We start from the raw sequence: 20,796 nt of genomic DNA on the forward strand, positions 1-20,796 counted from the left end.
ACAGCACAGGACAGCTTGCATCATGGTGAACTCCTAGAGAGTGTCTTTGAAAGCACAAGCTAGTCAACTCTATAAACAATATGATCATTCCTGACAAACTGTACACATCTGATTAATACAAGAAAGGAAAACATACAAAAACACAATATGTCATATAATGTAGAAATCAGACCTCATCTATTTTGCTAACTCATTCTTTGAGTTTAGCAGATGAGAGTCACGTGTGAAAGATGTCTGATCAGTTTCCAGGGTAAAAATAAAATAAATTTTGTTGGCCTGTTATATCAAAAAAAACAAATAGATATTTTCAATGAACGCTTAGATATTTTCTATATTCTGCATTCTGTCATGTGCTCTTTCTCTCATGCAATGATCAAGGTCACAACTTCAATGATCATTTATAGACATTCCACACATTGACTTGCCAAGCAAAAAAGCATTTGACAAAAAGGCATTTGACTCAGTCTAGCATGAAGAGATTTTCTATAGACTCCTAAAGAAAGCTACTAAATAATCAAATCAAAGAAATTATATTACAGAAAAAACTAAATATCATGAATACAGATGTCTTTTCAATCTAGATAACACCATCCTTGAACATACAATGAAAATTTTACAACATAAATATATCAACTTCAGTATGGGACAAACTATTCGAAAGTGTATTCTTACATATAGTTCTGTATCAAACTGAAATATGGGGACCACTAACCCAGCAAGAATCTACAAAATAAGGGAAAACTGAATCCCTACACATAGGAGTTTTCAAGGTACCTCCAAAGCAAAATAGCAATTTACACTATCATTCAAAAGTTTGGAATCGTTAAGGTTTATTAATGTTTTTATTTTTATTTTTTTATTTTTTTGGGGCTGCAACGATTAATCGCGATTAATCGTTTGCAAAATAAAAGTCTGTGTTTACGTAATATATATGTGTGTGTTCTGTGTATAATAATTATGTATATATAAATACACACACATACAGGTATAAAGTTTAGAAATATATGCATGTATTATAAATATATATATTTATATATATTTTATATTACATATAACATTTTTCTTAAATATATACATGAATGTGTGTGTATTTATATATACATAATTATTATACACAGAACACACACATATATATTACGTAAACACAGACTTTTATTTTGCAAACGATTAATCGCGATTAATCGTTGCAGCCCTCATTTTTTTAAAGAACTCTCTTACCCTCACCATGGTTGCATTTATTTGATCAAATGTATTATAAAAACAGTAACATTGTCAAATAGTATTGCAATTTAAAATAATGATTTTCTTTGTAAAATTTTATTTATTTCTGTGATGGCAAAATCAAGTCCTGCCCAATTTTTTTCTTGCTCAAGAAGCCATTTCACTCGGCTATACATCACAATAGGGACTATCGCGACTTTTAACATTAACTCTAAACAAATCATACAAGTGTGGAATGGCGACAGTCACTGGAGCACATCCCACCCTCTCTGTACAGGCAACTTTATATAAGAGCTGGAATCACACATGCGTGACTGCTGCATTTGGTCACACATGCACACACATCAGTATCTCTGGCGGCTTGGAGCTGCAGAGAAATATGAGATCATCTTCCATTAAGAGGATGTGTGATGATGCCAGGGCTGTCACTCCAAGTCCAGGTCACATTATGTGTGGACCAGGTCATTAAGACCAGGTCATTAATGTGACATAAGGATAATCTTTGTTAATCTTTATGTGTGAGGAAGGTCAGACCCCACGTTGCCCCTTTGAAAATGCAGATATGCACATGAAGCAGACATGCATGGCTCAAACTAGGGCTGTCTATTTAACAAGTTAATTTAGTGAAAGATTAAAAAATGAATGGAATTAATCATGCCCCCTGACACATGCATAAATTACAAATATACTGAAAAAGAAAACAATTGTTTTAAATTGTAATAATATTTAACAATATTACTGTTTTAATCAAATAAATGCAACGTTGGTGCAGACGTTTTGACTTCTTTCAAAAACATTACAAAATCTTATCATCCCCAATCTTTGTGTATAGTTTTACACAACAACCAAATACGTCCATTTATAGCATCTTTACTTGCCAACAATTAAAAAAAATAAACAGACAGAATCTGCACTGTGTGACTGGCATATGGAAATAAAATAAATACATAATATAATAAGAGTTCTAGAGCCACAATATGCAATGTCTGTTTAAAGTCCCCGTGAAATCAAAATTTAAGTTTTTTTAGCTTTTACTGTGAATATGTTAGTTTTAAGGTTATGCTATAATAAGCTGCTGTGTTCCAAAACAAAGACAAAATTCGCATTTGGGAAATATAAGCATTCAAAACTTACAGTCTCTCACTTCCGCTAAAATGGATCACGGATTTTCATGACATCACAGCGGACTTCAGCTTCTCATCAAATCTTCTGTCCAATCAAATGCTCTCTAGAATTTGAAGTCCCACCCCTGCCACACTATTCGGTTGTTAAGTCTGACGTCACGCGGCAGCGCTTCCGGGTCCAAACGCTCTATCTCATACCACAAGAAAACAACAAAGTATATTGCTAATATACACACATGATGTGGTGTAATACTACCAAAAAATTATAATCATAACCTTTATCTCCATACCAAAATCCCAGATGGCCAGACAGTGATTCATCTTTTATAAATCATTAATATATTAATGTCTGTGACGCTGTGAGCACGGAGACTGTTATGTAGACTGTAAGCATTTTAAATGTTTAACTTTAAAATGTTAAATGTTTAATATGAATAAATAGCTCTCATAAACGGCCGAGTGAAACGAGTCGAGGCTTGGACCCAGAAATGGCGTTCCTTGCGTCACGACTTAACAAGTGGATAAATTACATCAACACACTGAATAAAGCTGCACATTCCAAGGCACTTCAGTGGACCTTTAATGCATCCCTCTATCTCAAATTCTCAATAATGTAACATCATTTATTTTTCTTCATTTAAGGCCTTTCTCAGCAAATATTTTTATATGTTATTAACTGAGATTTATTCATAGCCATATCACATATTCAACTGATATGTTTAATCATTTGACAGCCCCAACATTAGATGACACTATGACACTTTCTCAGCACTGTCTTAACGCTTTGATGACATTAGCGTGTTTACCAACCCTACCCTTGTGCACTTCCCTGGGCACAAATCATGCACTTGGCATCAAGCACGCTCCCCCACTATTGCCACACACGATGCCAGGCCTATAAATAGCACAGAGGCTGTTCCCTGAGTCCTTAGTGCGAGCTCTCAGCCAATGGTGCCTATCAAGAGTGAGGGCTTATCTCGCACACCATTTGGACTGTATCTTATTAATTTCCCATGACAGAGCATGCAAGCAAGCAAATGAAGTTTGCAGCCGGAGTGAATGGCAGAACAGAACAGATCGCTGCATGGCAGCAGTATGGTTCCGGTTTCGATCCTGCAGGCAGAGTGTTAGAGAGATCTACAATTGATGGACACATCAATCAAGAGGCTGATTGCATTAATTGGCATATGCAGAGCATCCACACCACAGCAGCATGGCTTGCGGTGGGGCGCAAGGCAAACGGAGCAGTGTGCAGCACTATAAAGCCCTCAGATATATGAGCAAGCCAGAGGAAAATGAACACACAACCCAGTATGAGCTACTGTTGATGGCCTAGAGGATTCATGCGCACTCAGAGGAAAAGAGCACACATGGACTACAATAGCATGATTATGTATGTCTTCTGATGCTGCAAGAGATGAACATTTAATTAGGTTTCCAGCTTCAAAGTATGTTTTGTTTTGGGTGCTGGTCCCCAGATTTGGCTAAATTAAGCAGCAAGGTTTCCCTGGTCAGCCGGATTTATAAGAAAGAGCACACTGATCATAGTTTTGCTTGTGAACAGCATGGCTATTCCAAGCTGGTCTCATGAAAACTTGTAATATTTGGTACTTTTATTATGAATAAAATAAGTTGAAGTCATACAAGTTGGGTTGTAGAAAGTACAACCTAAATCTAACCATGAATGTCATAGGAAAAGAAAAAATTAAAGGTTGTACATTTTCACCCAATTGAAGTACAATATTGTGTGACCTTCATTTGAGTCCAGCTGTGTTTGATTATACTGATTGGACTTGATTAGGAAAGCCACACACCTGTCTATATAAGACCTTACAGCTCACAGTGCATGTCAGAGCAAATGAGAATCATGAGGTCAAAGGAACTGCCTGAAGAGCTCAGAGACAGAATTGTGGCAAGGCACAGATCTGGCCAAGGTTATAAAAAAATTTCTGCTGCACTTAAGGTTCCTAAGAGCACAGTGGCCTCCATAATCCTTAAATGGAACGTTTGGGACGACCAGAACCTTTCCTAGAGCTGGCCGTCCGACCAAACTGAGCTATCGGGGGAGAAGAGCCTTGGTGAGAGAGGTAAAGAAGAACCCAAAGATCACTGTGGCTGAGCTCCAGAGATGCAGTTGGGAGATGGGAGAACATTGTAGAAAGTCAACCATCACTGCAGCCCTCCACCAGTTGGGGCTTTATGGCAGAATGGCCCGACGGAAGCCTCTCCTCAGTGCAAGACACATGAAAGCCTGCATGGAGTTTGCTAAAAAAAAAACACCTGAATGACTCCAAGATAGTGAGAAATAAGATTCTCTGGTCTGAAGAGACCAAGATAGAACTTTTTGGCCTTAATTCTAAGCGGTATGTGTGGAGAAAACCAGGCACTGCTCATCACCTGTCCAATACAGTCCCAACAGTGAAGCATGGTGGTGGCAGCATCATGCTGTGGGGGTGTTTTCAGCTGCAGGGACAGGACGACTGGTTGCAATCGAGGGAAAGATAAATGCGGCCAAGTACAGGAATATCCTGGACGAAACCTTCTCCAGAGTGCTCAGGACCTCAGACTGGGCCAAAGGTTTACCTTCAAACAAGACAATGACCCTAAGCACACAGCTAAAATAACGAAGGAGTGGCTTCACAACAACTCCGTGACTGTTCTTGAATGGCCCAGCCAGAGCCCTGACTTAAACCCAATTGAGCATCTCTGGAGAGACCTAAAAAATGGCTGTCCACCAACGTTTACCATCCAACCTGACAGAACTGGAGAGGATCTGCAAGTAGGAATGGCAGAGGATCCCCAAATCCAGGTGTGAAAAACTTGTTGCATCTTTCCCAAAAAGACTCATGGCTGTATTAGATCAAAAGGGTGCTTCTACTACTGAGCAAAGGGTCTGAATACTTAGGACCATGTGATATTTCAGTTTTTCTTTTTCTTTTGCAAAAATGTCAACAATTCTGTTTTTCTATCAATATGGGGTGCTGTGTGTACATTAATGAGGAAAAAAACTTAAATGATTTTAGCAAATGGCTGCAATTTAACAAAGAGTGAAAAATTTAAGGGGGTCTGAATACTTTCTGTACCCACTGTAAGTGTGTGTAGCCCAGTCTGATGTAAAAATGCAGTGTTTAGCTCTGTGGCTTTTATGATCTGCTGTGCGCAGTCTACTGGGGATTCCACCTGTGAATCTAGCTGTGGCCAGTTCCCATAATAACAACACAGCTCTCCATATGTCTGCCCTGATACTCTAGCTGCACTCGTACACACACATACACACACACACTTGTGGACAGTTATAAATGACTAAACAAGCTCAGTTGGGTCTTTCAGCTTATGGTTTATCAATATGACATGCGCAAGACTACTGTACTGAATGTCAACACTGCTGAGATTCAGCCACAGGTAATCACTGATATTTAGACCACCAGTACGATAGCAAGTGTGATATTGCTTTTTTTATACAACAATTTAATAAACAAGTAGTTAATATCGAAAATAATTTGACAGCAGAAACAACTGTCATGTCTCTGGGCAACACACAGTAGTGGAGTTGAACAAGTCAGTTGTGTAAATCATTCAATGACTCAATTATAATGACAGTCAATTCATTCTTTCCTGAATAAAACAGTGTTTTGAATGAACAGGTTGTAAATGATTCAATAACTCACATGTTAAAACAGTCACTTGATTTGTTCTTAAATGAATCAGTGTGTTTGAACAAATCTGTAGGATAAATGATTCAATGATTCACCTATAACGACAGTCACATGATTCATTCCTAAATAAATCAGTGTGTTTGAACAAATTGGTTGTATAAATGATTCAATGACTTACTTATAAAGAAAGTCATTTGTCCCAACCTTGAGTCTGAATCACTCAAAAACCCTACTAACAATGCACAGATATTTTTAACATTTCAAGTTAACTTTTAATTTAATAAAGTATAAATGAAGAATAATTCATGTTTTATAAATATTCAGAAATTAACTTCGCACAACAATATATTAATAAATTAATTATTTCCCCGGCAGAAATTTTGATAATTTTCACAGAACTGTCATGGCCCCCCCAAAGATTTTGTTGTATGGATATCGGAACATGCAATTTTTCAAAAGAACAATGATTCTGCTTTTAAACAACAACAACAAAAACACATTTTATTCTAGCTTCATGCATTCTTTTTTATCAACACTTGAATGTGGGTAAGATTTATATAAAAAAAAAAACATTTTGAACAAAAAGCAGAAAATTGCATTTGTGTCAAAGACTACAACGTCTATAAGCAATGTATCTATTGCTTGTTTCTGCTTCTTTTCTTTCTTTTTTTGTCTCTGTTTTGATCCGGAGATTCTGTACTCTTTGAAAACATGGATTGTCGGAAAATTCTGTCAATGTATTGTGTTTTAAATGACGGAATTTCCATCACCTGGGGGGAAAGAGTTAATGTTAACCTAGATTAATTAATAATATAAAAAAAAAAGTTAATCATTGTTTGTTCCTGACACCCAGTGCATTAACTAATGTAATATATAACGAATGTAGCGGTTCGTACAGTTATTAATTAATTTATGGATGAAATATGAATATAATAATTCATAAGGTTATGAATAAATTATGATTCATATATCAACCCAACGGGGAATTAAACATATATTGTGAATCAATTACAACGAATTATAATCAATTACATATATGATTAGTTCTGGTTTAATAATTATCTAGAGAAACTGTTCGTTTGTCCAGCAAACTAAGTCCCTCACAGAATATTATAAACAGAGTTATTTTCTGGCCATGAAAATAACTAAAGCATAAAGCGATCGAAAAACGTTAAAGTGACTTGGTCTTCAGTTGAAAGAACAACAGAACAATCGAGCATGAATTATGTGTTTAATATATGCAGCTACGGCTACCGAGATTATACGTCTAAAATATATACAGAAGTATACACATATATATACACAAGAGTGAGAATGAAGAAAAGACATGGAAAGAAAGATGATCAAAGGATGGCAAATTACACAGTTAACGTAAACCCTTTTGAGAGAGAGAGAGCCAGCACAGAAATCAGTTTAGACAAATTCAGATAAATGATAATACTTGCTTATTGGTTTAAGTCCGTGTGTAGCAGTTTCAATGCGCCTGGCTGGGTTGGTCCTTTCAGAGAGGGTTTCTCCGGCGGGGTTTTCAAAAGAGGTTTAAGCTTAAGTAACTTAGCCAAAGAGAGAGAAAGTCTAAGGAAGTGGTCCTCCCGAACTGCGCGCGTGGTTGGGAAGCGCGGTCACCTGAGGCGTCCGTGCACGAGGTGCTCGTGAGTCAGTCGGGAGACAAAGGCGAAGAAGAAGAGCGAAGCGCGAAAAGACAAGAGAGCGAGCGAAGGTGTGTGTCGTTGTCTTTATGGAAACCCAAGCTAACAGATCGGATTTCGAGATGGAGTGTGTTCTTCACAGGATCATTAAACACATAGAAAGATGCATTTGTCCGTTTTGTGACATGTCTCAATGAATAGCTCAAGTCCGGAGCTTTAAAACGAGATCAAACTCGACAGATCAGAAACGCATAGACAAGAAGTTATGGTTTACAGACGGGATTCCCCTATTAAAATGCACACTAGCACAAATACACTCATTTAAACACTAGGAAACATGCATAGGCTCTAAAATATATCATATATATATTCCAGCATAGTGGTAGTTCACATATACAGTTAAAAATGTATGATTGTGTGTTTCTGTATGTGTCTGTGTGTGTGTTTTTGTGTGTCCCTGTGTGTGTGGGGTGTTGGAATGTGGATCTGGTCAGTCTCTGGGGGGGGGTGCTCCTTTGAAGTCACCAAAGTGAGGAAGTTGGACTTTTTTTGTTTACCATCGCAGGCCCACAAACCTGCCGAAAGTCACAGCCGTCCGGCGCCGATTTAGTGATTTATAAACAAAGTTCACCAGGTTAAAAGCATTCTGAAAACTCCAAAGTTTATTGACTCTGAACGGATCCATCCAGACGTTACACTAATGCTAACTTTTACCAATAAAGCGTATATTATAACCGTCTTCAGTCTGATACAGTGTTGCCCAAAGAATCAGTGAGTCTAAAAACTATTTTGTTAAAGGTCCCGTTCTTCGTGATCCCATGTTTCAAACTTTAGTTAGTGTGTAATGTTGTTGTTACGAGTATAAATAAAATCTGTAAAATTTTAAAGCTCAAAGTTCAATGCCAAGCGAGATATTTTATTTAACAGAAGTCGCCTACATCGAACGGCCAGTTTGGACTACATCCCTCTACTTCCTTCTTTAATGACGTCACTAAAACAGTTTTTTGACTAACCTCCACCCACAGGAATACACAAGAGTTGCGTTTGTAGAGTGTGTTTGTCGCCATGTCGTCGAAACGCTGTTATTTTCATCACGCAGTCCAATCACCAGGTCTGATTCCGGCTCAAATTGATAGGGTAAAATTAAAGACATGTTTACAATAACACTGAGCGCATGCATCTGCATCATGCGTGGTAAGAGGCGTGGCCTTTCCGGGCAAGGTTCGCTAAGCTGCTGTCGAATCACAACACAGGAACCGCTGGCACAATCAGAACTCGTTACGTATTTCTGAAGGAGGGACTTCATAGACAAGGAAGTCATCAGTCCGTTTTTATGACTGGAAACAGCGGTATACAAATAAGTAAATTATGTGAAAAATAATGTGTTTTTTACACGCGAAACATGAACATATTGCACACTATAAACATAATCAAAGCTTCAAAAAAAACACGAAAAACGGGACCTTTAAGAGTTCACGACAGACACCAAAAATATGGTCTTCCCTCAGTGTTTTCAAAACTAATTTTCTTAGCACAGAGTTTTATGTTATACACATCCTATAAAATAAGCCATAATGTCAACTATAAGTAGCTTCATAAAACAACATGAATCCTCCAGCTATGCCTGACTGTAATAGTGCCTCTAATAAGACAAAACAGCACACATTTATAAATGATAAAATTTATGTAACCAATAGAGTTGTTTTAAATATGGCGATTTTAGCAGACTGTTAAATCCTTAATCTCACTTAAGGCTTTGAGCGGTGGTAAAATATGAATGCTTTAGTCTCTTTGCCCGGAGAGTAAAAGCAGGTTTAACTTTGAGGAAGAGGAGGACAGGTTCACTCTCCTGAGGTGAAGGGTGTAGAGAGAAAAAAAGTAGCAATAAAGAAAAAGAGAAAGACTGTTTAGTTGGAATAGGAGAGAACGGTAGACAGACTGACAGGTAACAAAGTTTGAGTGTCAGAATGGAAAGGAGGAAGAAGACAGATGAAAAGGGAACAAAGGAATAACAGGCAAAAAGTTTGAATACAGTGTTGGTTATAGGAGGTAAAAACCCTTTCTAGTAAGTCTTTAATCAAGCAATGTCAAAACTTCAGTACTGAATGATGGATTCACTATCCACCCCAGATATCTGAATATCTAAGCTCACATGATTCTTAAAGCTTTCTCATTAATCCTTCCCTATTTCACCTGCCTCTAGCCTACCATTTTATTACTATTCCAGACACTATAACACATTTAAAAAGACAATAAGTACACTAACACAATTTTTTTTGTTTTGTTGTGATGGCTCATATGATGAAAGAATGGCTTACAGGTGCTGGTCATATAATTAGAATATCGTGAAAAAGTTCATTTTTTTAATTGTAAATTATTTTAAAAAATGAAACTTTCATTTATACTAGATTCCCTACATGTAAAGTAAAACATTTCAAAAGTTTTTTTTTTTTTTTTTTTTTTTTAATTTGTTGATTAGAGCGTACAGCTAATGAAAGTCCAAAATCCAGTATCTCAAAATATTAGAATATTTACATTTGAGTTTCATTAAATGACCATCCCTACAGTATAAATTTCAGGTATCTCTTGTTCTTTGAAACCACACTAATGGAGAAGACTGCTGACTTGGCAATGATCCAGGAGACAATCATTGACACCCTCCACAAAGAGAGTAAGTCACAGATGGTCATTACTGAATGTGGTGGCTGTTTACAGAGTGATGTATCAAAGCATATCAAATGCAAAGTTGACTAGAAGGAAGAAATTGGGTAGGCAAAGGTGCACAAGCAACAGGGATGACCACAAGCTTGAGAATACTGTCAAGTAAAGCTGATTCAGACACTTGGGAGAGCTTCACAATGAGTAGAATGAAGCCGGAGTCAGCGCATCAAGAGTCACCACACTCAGACATCTTCAGGAAAAGGACTACCAAGCCACTTCTGAAACAGAAACAACGTCAGAAGCTTCTTACCTGGGCTAAGGAGAAAAAGAACTGGACAGTGAACAGTGGTCGAAAGTCCTCTAGATAAAAGTAAATTTGGCATTTCATGTTGAAATCATGGTCCCAGAGTCTGAAGGAAGACTGGAGAGGCACAGAATCCAAGCTGCTTGAAGTCTAGTGGGAAGTTTCTGAAGTTAGTAATGATTTGGGGGGCCGTGACGTCTGCTGGTGTTGGTCCATTGTGTTTTATCAAGTGCAAAGTCAATGCAGCCATCTTCCAGGAGATTTTGGAGCACTTTATGCTTCCATCTGCTGACAAGCTTTATGGAGATGCTGATTTCCTTTTCCAGCAGGACTTTAGCACCTGCCCACAGAGCAAAAACCACTTCCAAGTGGTTTGCTGACCATGATATTACTGTGCTTTATTGGCCAGCCAACATGCCTGACCCCTGAATCTATGGGATATTTTCAAGAGAAAGATGAGAAACAGTCGATCCAACAATATATAGATGATCTGAAGGCTCAATAGTGCTTCAGCAGTGCCACAGGCTGATCACTTCCATGCCACACTTCACTGATGCTGTAATTTGTGCTAGGAGCAAGTCATTTGCTGTATTATGTGCTGCCGACCAAGTATTGAGTGTACAAATGAACAAACTTTAAAGAACTTGAACTTTTCTGTTTTGAAAATCCATTTTTTGATTGATCTTAGGAAATATTCTAATATTTTGAGATACTGGATTTTGGACTTTCATGAGCTATACGCTCTAATCATCAAAATTAAAAAAAAAAAAAACTTTTGAAATGTTTTACTTTACATGTAGGGAATCTAGAATATATGAGTTTCATTTTTAAAAATAATTTACAATAAAAAAATGAACTTTTTCACGATATTCTAATTATATGACCAGTACCTGTATATGTGAAAGAACAATTTCACTCAGAATCAACTCATCACAATGCAAAACATCTTAAAGGCCCTAAAACAGGCTTATGTTTATTTAAGAAAAAAAAAATCCTGTTTATTCCTTGTGATTTTATGATCAGGACATGTTGTTGGCAGGTTTCAGGTGAGATTCACCCATAAAGATCTCTATATTTCTCAGTTTGAGATGATTATTAACAGATTTGTCAATATTTGTCCCTCCATCCTCCTCCTTTTCCTTCCACAGCAGTCAATATTTACCAGACATCCCTCCATCTTAATTTAGCTTCCTCACAGGAATCTCCCCCTAAAACCTTCCCATTTGAGTGCAGAAATGGACAATGTAACACTAGTGGATGTGTGGATGCTAAGCTTACATTAAACACACTAACACAGTGTCACCAAGGACAGCTGCTATTCATTATGGCTCATCATTCAGACTTGTAAGTCAATGTGCAGAGCAGTTTGGGGCTTTATCCAGTTGGAATGAAGCCTTTTCAGATGCAATTTAAAGCTGCAGAGCCACATTAAGAAAATAAGAATGAATGTATTTTCTCCAAAATGCCAAGTTTGCAAATGCCAGTATGTGCAGCCATAACAAAGACATAACAATGATGATCAATTAGGGCCAGACGGTCATGTTGCACTTCAGAGAGGTGTGAGAGAGCATGACACACATACACACACAAACACGGCCCAGCATGGGGAATCTGTGTCTCACTAGCACACCAGACCCAATTAGGAAACAAACTGAGAAAAGCAGCAGGTCAGCTCGATGTTTAACAACACAACCACTGCTTGTTCGTCATCATTACCGAACATGATTCCCTGATCAGGCCTGTGAAAGTCTTTCATTTCCATGCTACCCTCTTTCATCTGTTCCTTTTCTCCTCTATGTTGCAGGCCCTTTCATGCTCCTTCGACAGGGCATGTCATAATTGGTGGGAAATTAAGCCAGTCTTTTCTAAAGATGTTTTAATGTCACTGGTGTCACATTTCATCATTAAGCAAGTGCTCATTTGACTGGCTGAGGGCGAAACTGGGACATCCTGTACTCCCACATCATCTTTCTTATCTCTTCAGGATGAAATGAGATGGACTCCTGTGGACAATAATGGCATAAGCTAACAGCATGGTTTAATGAAGAAAAAAAAAAAAAAAATTCTGTGGAAACAACCCATAGTGTAGAAGCTAATAATGTGCAATTATGTAACATCAATAATATCAATAAAAAAAGAAGAAGAAAACCTTAAAGGGAACCATGAACTGCATTGCTTTATTGCATTACATTTAGATCAATGGTATCATATTTAGATTGTGGCATAAAAGGTTGCAGTAATGAATATTGTATGCTGTTGAGCGCATGAAAGCAGCGATCTCATCATTTCAACTCAATTTCTGCACAATAACGAATGCTTTTATCGTCACTAACGGTGCAAATGCTATGTAACTAAGAGATTTGTTGAATAAAATGGGAGTTTTGGTGTGAGTCCAGAGCTCAGTCACTGATAAACTCATGCTGTTTGATTGACAGCTCCAGCGATTGTAAAGGGAGCGTTCTTTTAATCACTGGTTTGATTTACTGACACATAGATAAAGAACATCTGACTGTACATGAATCATTACATATCAGATCAGGCATTAGAATTAACACGATTACTTACATGTTGTTGCATTACTGTCGAGTCCATATCGTAAAAGTCTGTTTGCGAAGCCTGCGCCGAAATGCAATTGATTTATCAAAGAATCCATAGTAAAATGTATGAATTCAAATAAATAATGCTCAACTGAGACATTCACATTGTTGAAAATAAATAACCATATTCCTAGCATTAGGATCCTTTGTAAGGTAATGTTATTTTCAGAGCTGTATCGCTCTTCTCTCCTCACCTCACTAACACGCCAGTGGGCGGGGCTAAAGTTGCAACGATGAAGTAGGCATTGATTTCTTTTGCGGAGGCAGCATTTCACCTCTCTATAACGGGATGAGTCGTTCGCTGGGCCTGGTGTCAATAAAAGCTTTTATTGGACTAACAAGGAAGTTTTCAGTTCCGAAACTCATAGGATATTCTTATAGTATGATGACCTTTTATATATCAAAAGCTCAAGGAAAAGTTGATGTCTCAATTCATGACCACTTTAAATTTCAATTCAATTCCTGAGTTTGAATTGAGGTTGCAAAAAGGATGACAAATTTGAATTTGAATTTGAATAGAAGTAGAATCAAAATAAATTGAAATTTAAAGAAATTCACAAAGCCTAACTGTAATTTTATATAGACAGATAGGCCAATCAAACACCCAATAGATAGATAAATAGACAGACAAACAGACTGACCGATAGATAAATAGACAGACACAGATCGATAGATAGATAGACGGATAGATAGATAGATAGATAGACTATAGATAGATAGATAGACTATAGATAGATAGATTGATTGAAAAAAATCTATTTCTGTTTTAATTCTTCTATTATGACTTTTATTAAGGCTTATGCTTTCTTCACACCCATCACAAATATACCTTAAAGAGTCTGAAAGACTCATGCAAGCCGCATGAAAGCCAGTTCAGTTTCTCAAATTAAACACTAAATGAGAAAGATTAGCAAAAATAAATCCAATTGAGTCATTTGGTTAAGAATGCTGCTACTTCATAAGCATCACTGCACACCGAGATTCATTGACTCAGTCGTTTTGCTCAGTCCGTGGACTGATCCAAACACCACCTTCTTTCATTCTCCGAACATCTCTATAATCAGAGAACAAGTTGCTTTTTATATGAGGTGCGTAGTGAGATGAGAATAATGTAAAATAGGAGATAAAGAAGAGGAAGCAGAAAGGATAGAGAGAGAAAATGAGGAAGTGACACAACATAAGATGGATGGAGAGAGATCTTAGTGAAATCTCATGCTTTGAAGCTCCTCATACTGGAGGGCAGAGATGGGGGAGGGTGGGCAGTGCAGTCAGAGAACTTACGGCTCTAATGAAAGAAATGACTTCAGTATCCAAACACTTAAAAAAATGCACAGAAGCCTGTAATTATGAAATAACCTGATTATACAAGACAAAAAGTGCACATATACTCACAAAAACACACAACATTTACATAATCATGCAAACCCCACAGCTCTACCATTCCTTGCATATTACGAAGTCTAATTTTATGCTATCATTCTCCATATGTTTGCTGGAAACAGATCTCATCAGTGCCTCAGCTCAGAGTGCCCACGTTTCCTTTTTCCTGACACAGTCTAGTAGTCTTCCTGCTATCTCACCCTATTGTGAGGCACCACACGCGTTGAATCTGCCATTTAAATGGGTCAGCCTCCTCTCCTGTGTACTGCAAAAAAACATGAAGCTTCTCCCACCCTCAGATCCCTGCATATTAACAACTGTCATGTAGCGCTCTCTCGATACGCCGCCCGCATGTCCGCCGTTCGCATCAATATTCATGAAACATGCAACATTGCTCATGCGCCCTCTGTAATCTATAACGATGGGCAGCCAAATAAACATGGCATATGTGTGAGCGGATATTTTGCGTTCGCAGTAGTTCAAGTAGCCTCTCACTCTCCATAAAGCATTCATCGCTCTCCTGGTGGCTTTGACAGGAGAGAAGTCGACGGGCCTAAACAAGCAGGGAGTCATCCAGTGCTTTAAATACATAATAAGCAGGGCTGCAGCAGAGTAAGCAGGAGCTCTGAAGGGTTTGTGAGAATGACTGACGGTGCACCTCAGTGTGCGGAACAGTATAGATCTTTGGTTAATGGTATAGTGTGGTTAAAAGCACAGGTGCAAAGCAAATATGCTTTATAGCATGAGAGTTTGTTATTGGCGAGACAAAGGAGGCCTAAATTATCTAGAGAAAGTCATTCTTTATGGTTGTCGTTTATCTCAGTAACAGCTGTATGGCTAGGGAGGACACCCCAAATATGCAATCTGACATCTTTGCACATGAGCGCTCAGTTCTGCAGCCAGACATTTTTAAGCCAATCATCTGAGCTGTAAATGTCATGTGACTAATCGCTTTGGAGCCACAAGACAATAGGCTTGTTCGCGAATTTCAATCGCATCCACTTCTTCGGCTAAAATCAACGCAAAAAAAGCATGGTCTGCCATGAATGACAGTGGTTCAGCACACTACGGAAAGCACAAAGTGTCCGACCTGACGGCCGTCTCTGTACTCCTCCCCCGCCTGCATCCGGCAGATTTCGCCAGCCGGTGGCAGGCTAGTGTAGTTCATCTCGGACAAGCCTAATGACTTCACAATAATTCTGATACAGTGTTGATTGCACCACAAGAAGGTACACAGTCCCAAACAGTGTGATTTTCATTATCAAAAATTGCAATGAAATCTAAATGAACTGAAACTAGAAATCTCAGAAAAAAAATAGACTAAACCTAACTATCATAAAGTAAAAAACTGAAGTAAACTAAACAAAATTGAGAAGTCAAATTAAAGGTGCTGTCCGTAAGTTTTGCCTCTTTGTCGCCATCTCTGTTTGAAACCTGCAATTGCAGTTATATGCTGAATTATTATCTTTACGTGCATTTTGCATCAGCATGGCTCCTCAGCGTGGATGAATCTGATGTTTGGTGTCAGTCACCACATCAGTGATACTGTACTTCAAAATCACAGATTCTATGTCTCGGAAGTATGACCAAAATAAGAATTTTCACTGGAAAATGTCATATGAACAAGTAAGTAACGTCAAGCTTACCGTTGTGAATCGGGTTAAGGTAAAGAGATAGTTTTGAACACTGACTGGTTATGTACTTGCTCAAAAATTGATTTTGGATCATTTTTAACCCAAAAAAAGTACGGAATCATATAAAATAATGTAATAATAATATAAAAATCAAAAGAAAATCAACTGTGATGTAAAAAAAAAGGAATGGAAGTCCATTTCACACTTTTAAGAGCCCTTGAAATAAAAGGACGAAATATCTGTGATTTATATGTTTATTTTGTTTCTTTTAAATGTCAGTCAATTGATGCATTTTGGGTCCAGATGGTGTAGTTATGGTGTCACGTGTAGGTTCAGATGATGAAGTGAAGGATGAAAATGGTTCCAAAACCATTATTTTATTTACAAACAAACTCAAATAATCCAGTACAGGAAGCGAGTAACATGCAGAGTGTCGCAAGACACAAACAATACCGGAAAATGAGGAATTGAAAACAGAGAGAATTTATACACAAGATAACGAACTAAATGTCAAGCAGGTGTGATGGTTAAATGAGTGTCCCAGGAAACTAGAACAAAAGGGGCTTTTGCACCGAATAGTTCTAGGAACTCAGTTATAGGAACTAGCCAAAAGAATAGTTCCCTGGTAACTCATTTCTACGCCGGGCCAAGTTCCTGGTTGCATTTGCACCGGGAATATGAACTCTGAAGCAGCCAACAGCAGCCTCTTTAAGCACGGCATTTACAAACGCTAAAAACCGGTGAATGGAGGATGCCGTGATTGGAGCTGTGTTTGTTGTGTGTCGTGGGTTTCGTGATAATGGAGATGGAATGTAAATGCATAATTTACGTGACTGAAAGAGCAAAAAGTGGGGCTAAGAGACGAAATCTCCTATGACAACTTTCAGTATTACATATAATCGAGGTGGAGAAAAGAACAACCCTGCAGACAACAGGTAAATGCCGTTATCGCTGTTTTCCATGTTCGTGAAGTAAATAAGTTTACATGGCTTGCCGGGTGCCGGTGTTTGACATGCGTTTGAGCAATTAACGTACACTTACGTCACTGATAGTTCCTATAGTGCTGGTTTAGACCCTACTCTGAAGTAGGAGCTAATTTAGTTCCTCCAAAAGGAGTTCCTAGAATGAAAATCGCTCCTAGTTCCTGCGGTGCAAACACGGCAAAATCTGGGTACTTCAGCCAATAGTTCTAAATAGGAACTATGAAAAGATTCCTCCTGTGCGAAAGCCCCTAAAGGAAACATGTGACTGAAGACAAACCAACTAAAAGTCCACAAAAATGAAACTAAACACACAGACTGTGACATATAGCATGTGACAGCAGAGGCGAACTGGGCTGATGCCAACCAGCCAAACCTCAATCCCTTCGGGCGAGACACGTTAAAAGTTAAGGTGGGCCAGATGAAGTTTCTAATCATTTTTATTGACACTTCTGCCTCAGTCTATTCAGAGCCAGATCCATCAACAAAGATTTTTTTTTTCAATATATTGCCTATTGTTGTCATGTATTATTGCTATTGACAAGCCATTGGTAAATCAATGTCTTCTTCAAGTTGGTCTTACATGACCGCTCTATCGCCTCAGAGTCAGTACCTGTGGATGGCATTTTCTGCTGGGTGAACAGTTTCATTCTCGTTAAAACCAATTTCCTGTGTCTGTCATCTTTCTCATTGCAACCACGGACACTCTGGAAAGGTCGCCTACTGTAGACCCTCAACAGGCAGCATATGGCATTTGCCAGCCAAAAATAACACCTGTGTCTCTTTATTCCTCCAGTCTTAGCTCCTTTCCACATGGTGACATTTGCCCCAGGCACCCTCTCTGCTTGTCTCACGGGGTGACAGTGTGGATGAGACTGTATACCCACAAGCCCCCACAAGGCGACCCTTTCTCCATTCACAATCAATCATTTACACACATACGCACACGTAAACCAACATGCCACGGTTTGCTGCCAAAACTCCCAATGATAACATTCACACAGTTTGGATCTGATTCTCTTTTTTTTCTCATTTCCTGTAATAGTTTAATTGTGCAATTACACATCACTAGAGCCAGTATGAGCTCATTTACACATGGCCAAGCATTTCGACTGGCCTTATTTTCAGACACTTTGTAGAATTGTGTCAGGAAGAATTTGTTCATGTGTTAAGACAGACTGGCATTTTCTCATCTGTAGTGATTTATATTATATGCAACAGTTCTCAAATTTGATTGGCCAGGTGGTGTGATATTTAGTCCAACAGCACTGAGACTTTTCACTGTTTGTATCACGCCGTTTGTCTGTGTTTGTTCCAGACAGACTGTCAGTCTGTTTATTAGTGGTGGGGATTTTCTTTCTGTAGGTTACACTGTTACACCAGTAGGTGACTGATTTTATGAGTGAGTGTATGAATCATTTACTCAACTGATTTTTCTTCAGACACACTAATACATTAATGGGTTAGTTCAGCCAAAAATGAAAATTATATCATTAATTACTCACCTCATGTCGTTCCACACCCGTAAGACCTTTGTTCATCTTCGGAACACAAATTAAAATATTTTTGATGAAATCCGATGGCTCAGTGAGGCCTCTATTGCCAGCAAGATAATTAACACTTTCAGATGCCCAGAAAGCTACTAAAAACATATTTAAAACAGTTCATGTGACTACAGTGGCTCAACCTTAATATTATAAAGCATTGAGAATACTTTCTGTGCCCCAAAAAAACAAAATAACGACTTTTCAACAATATCAAGTGATGGCCAATTTCAAAACACTGCTTCAGAGCTTTACGAATCTTTTGTTGCGAATCAGAGATTCGGAGCACCAAAGTCACATGATTTCAGTAAACGAGGCTTCGTTACATCATAAGTGTTTCGAAATTTCAACAGTTCACGTGATTTGGCAGTGGCAGTTTTATATGCGATCCAAACCACTGATTCGAAACAAAAGATTTGTAAAGCTTTGAAGCTTCATGAAGCAGTGTTTTGAAATCGGCCATCACTAGATATTGTTGATTACAATCGTTATTTGTTTTTTTTTGGGGCACAAAAAGTATTCTTGTCGCTTAATAGTATTAAGGTTGAACCACTGTGTTTTTAGTACCTTTCTGGGCTTCTGAAAGTGTTAATTATATCTTGTTGTCATTGGCCTCACTGAGCCATCGGACTTTATCAAAAATATTTTAATTTATGTTCTGAAGATTCTGAAGATTTTTGGGTGAATAACCCTTTAAGGAATTAACCCTTGTGCGGTCTTCGGGGTCTTTTTGACCCGCAAATGATGTTTGCTCAAATTAAAAAAAATGTTCTCTTTGTCCAAATGGCATGAGACGTTCATGTGCAGTTTTTGGAGGATTCCTGATATCTTTTAAATTTATATAAATAAATTAAAAAATATTTTTTGAAATAGGTTTTTATGCATGAACAGCTTTTTATGTAAAATTCACTTTATAAAAGGCCCAGATTTCTAACTTTGATTCATGTGGATAACATGGATAATTTGACATGGTTTAGTGTGAGATTTTTGCCCATCTTTTGAAAAATGCAGTTTTAAAAGTAAAAAAAATAACATTTTTACCAGTAGATGGCTGTAAAGCTCCACTATTTGCTATGTGCTAATTGAATGACTGAAAGATGTCTTTTCAAAAGTGTTTTTCAGTTGGATTCATATCTAAATGTTATGAAATCACAATTATAACAATAAAAATTACTTTGTCAAAGTTTAGCATTTTTTGTGCAGGGCAAAATCAGTTTTTCAATAATAATTTTATAATAAAATAATAAAATAAATAATTTTTATTTTTGTGTGTGCGCGCGTGTGTGTGAGCATGTCCATTTTGTATTGGGGATGTTTTTTGCATTTTTGGAAGTGTGCCACTTCATTTCTGTGTGTGTGTGTTGTGCGTTGTTTCTGATTTTGAGAATGGATTTTGTCCAGTTTCTAAGTGGGGTCTCTGTGGGTTACATTATTGATGATATTATTGAAAAAACTGATTTTTTTCAGTACAAAAAATGCTAAACTTTGACAAAAAGTAATTTTTATTGTTATAATTGTGATTTCATAACATTTAGATATGAATCCAACTGAAAAAAACTTGTAAAAAGACATCTTTCAGTCATTCAAATAGCACATAGCATATAATGGAGCATTACAGCCATCTACTGGTAAAAATGATAGTTTTTTTACTTTTATAACTGCATTTTCCAAAAGATGGGCAAAAATCTTACACTAAACCATGTCAAATTATCCATGTTATCCACATGAATCAAAGTTAGAAATCTGGGCCTTTTATAAAGTGAATTTTACATAAAAAGCTGCTTTTGCATAAATATAAATAAATTTATATTTTATATTTATATTAAATATATAAATTTAAAAGATATCACAAATCCTCCAAAAACTGTACAAATGTTGAGGAAAAACATTAATAAACAGAGTAAAATTACATTGTTTTTTAAAAAATATATTATATTGTTACAAAATTGCATTTTGTTGCCGGGGTCTTCAGAGACCCCGAAGACCACGAGTGCAGTCCCCAAACGAAGACCGCACAAGGGTTAAGGTAAGACACAGTATGTGAAA

At 37.5% G+C, this 20,796-nt stretch overlaps 1 protein-coding gene across 2 annotated transcripts in view; it reads right to left on the minus strand.

The window, feature by feature from the left end:
* The window catches only part of slc8a4a (solute carrier family 8 member 4a), a 91,998-nt gene that overhangs the window by 58,746 nt on the left and 12,456 nt on the right, over positions 1-20,796 (minus strand). The window lies entirely within an intron of this gene.

This window comes from Megalobrama amblycephala, linkage group LG18, assembly GCF_018812025.1.
Source record: "Megalobrama amblycephala isolate DHTTF-2021 linkage group LG18, ASM1881202v1, whole genome shotgun sequence".
NCBI lineage: Eukaryota > Metazoa > Chordata > Actinopteri > Cypriniformes > Xenocyprididae > Megalobrama > Megalobrama amblycephala.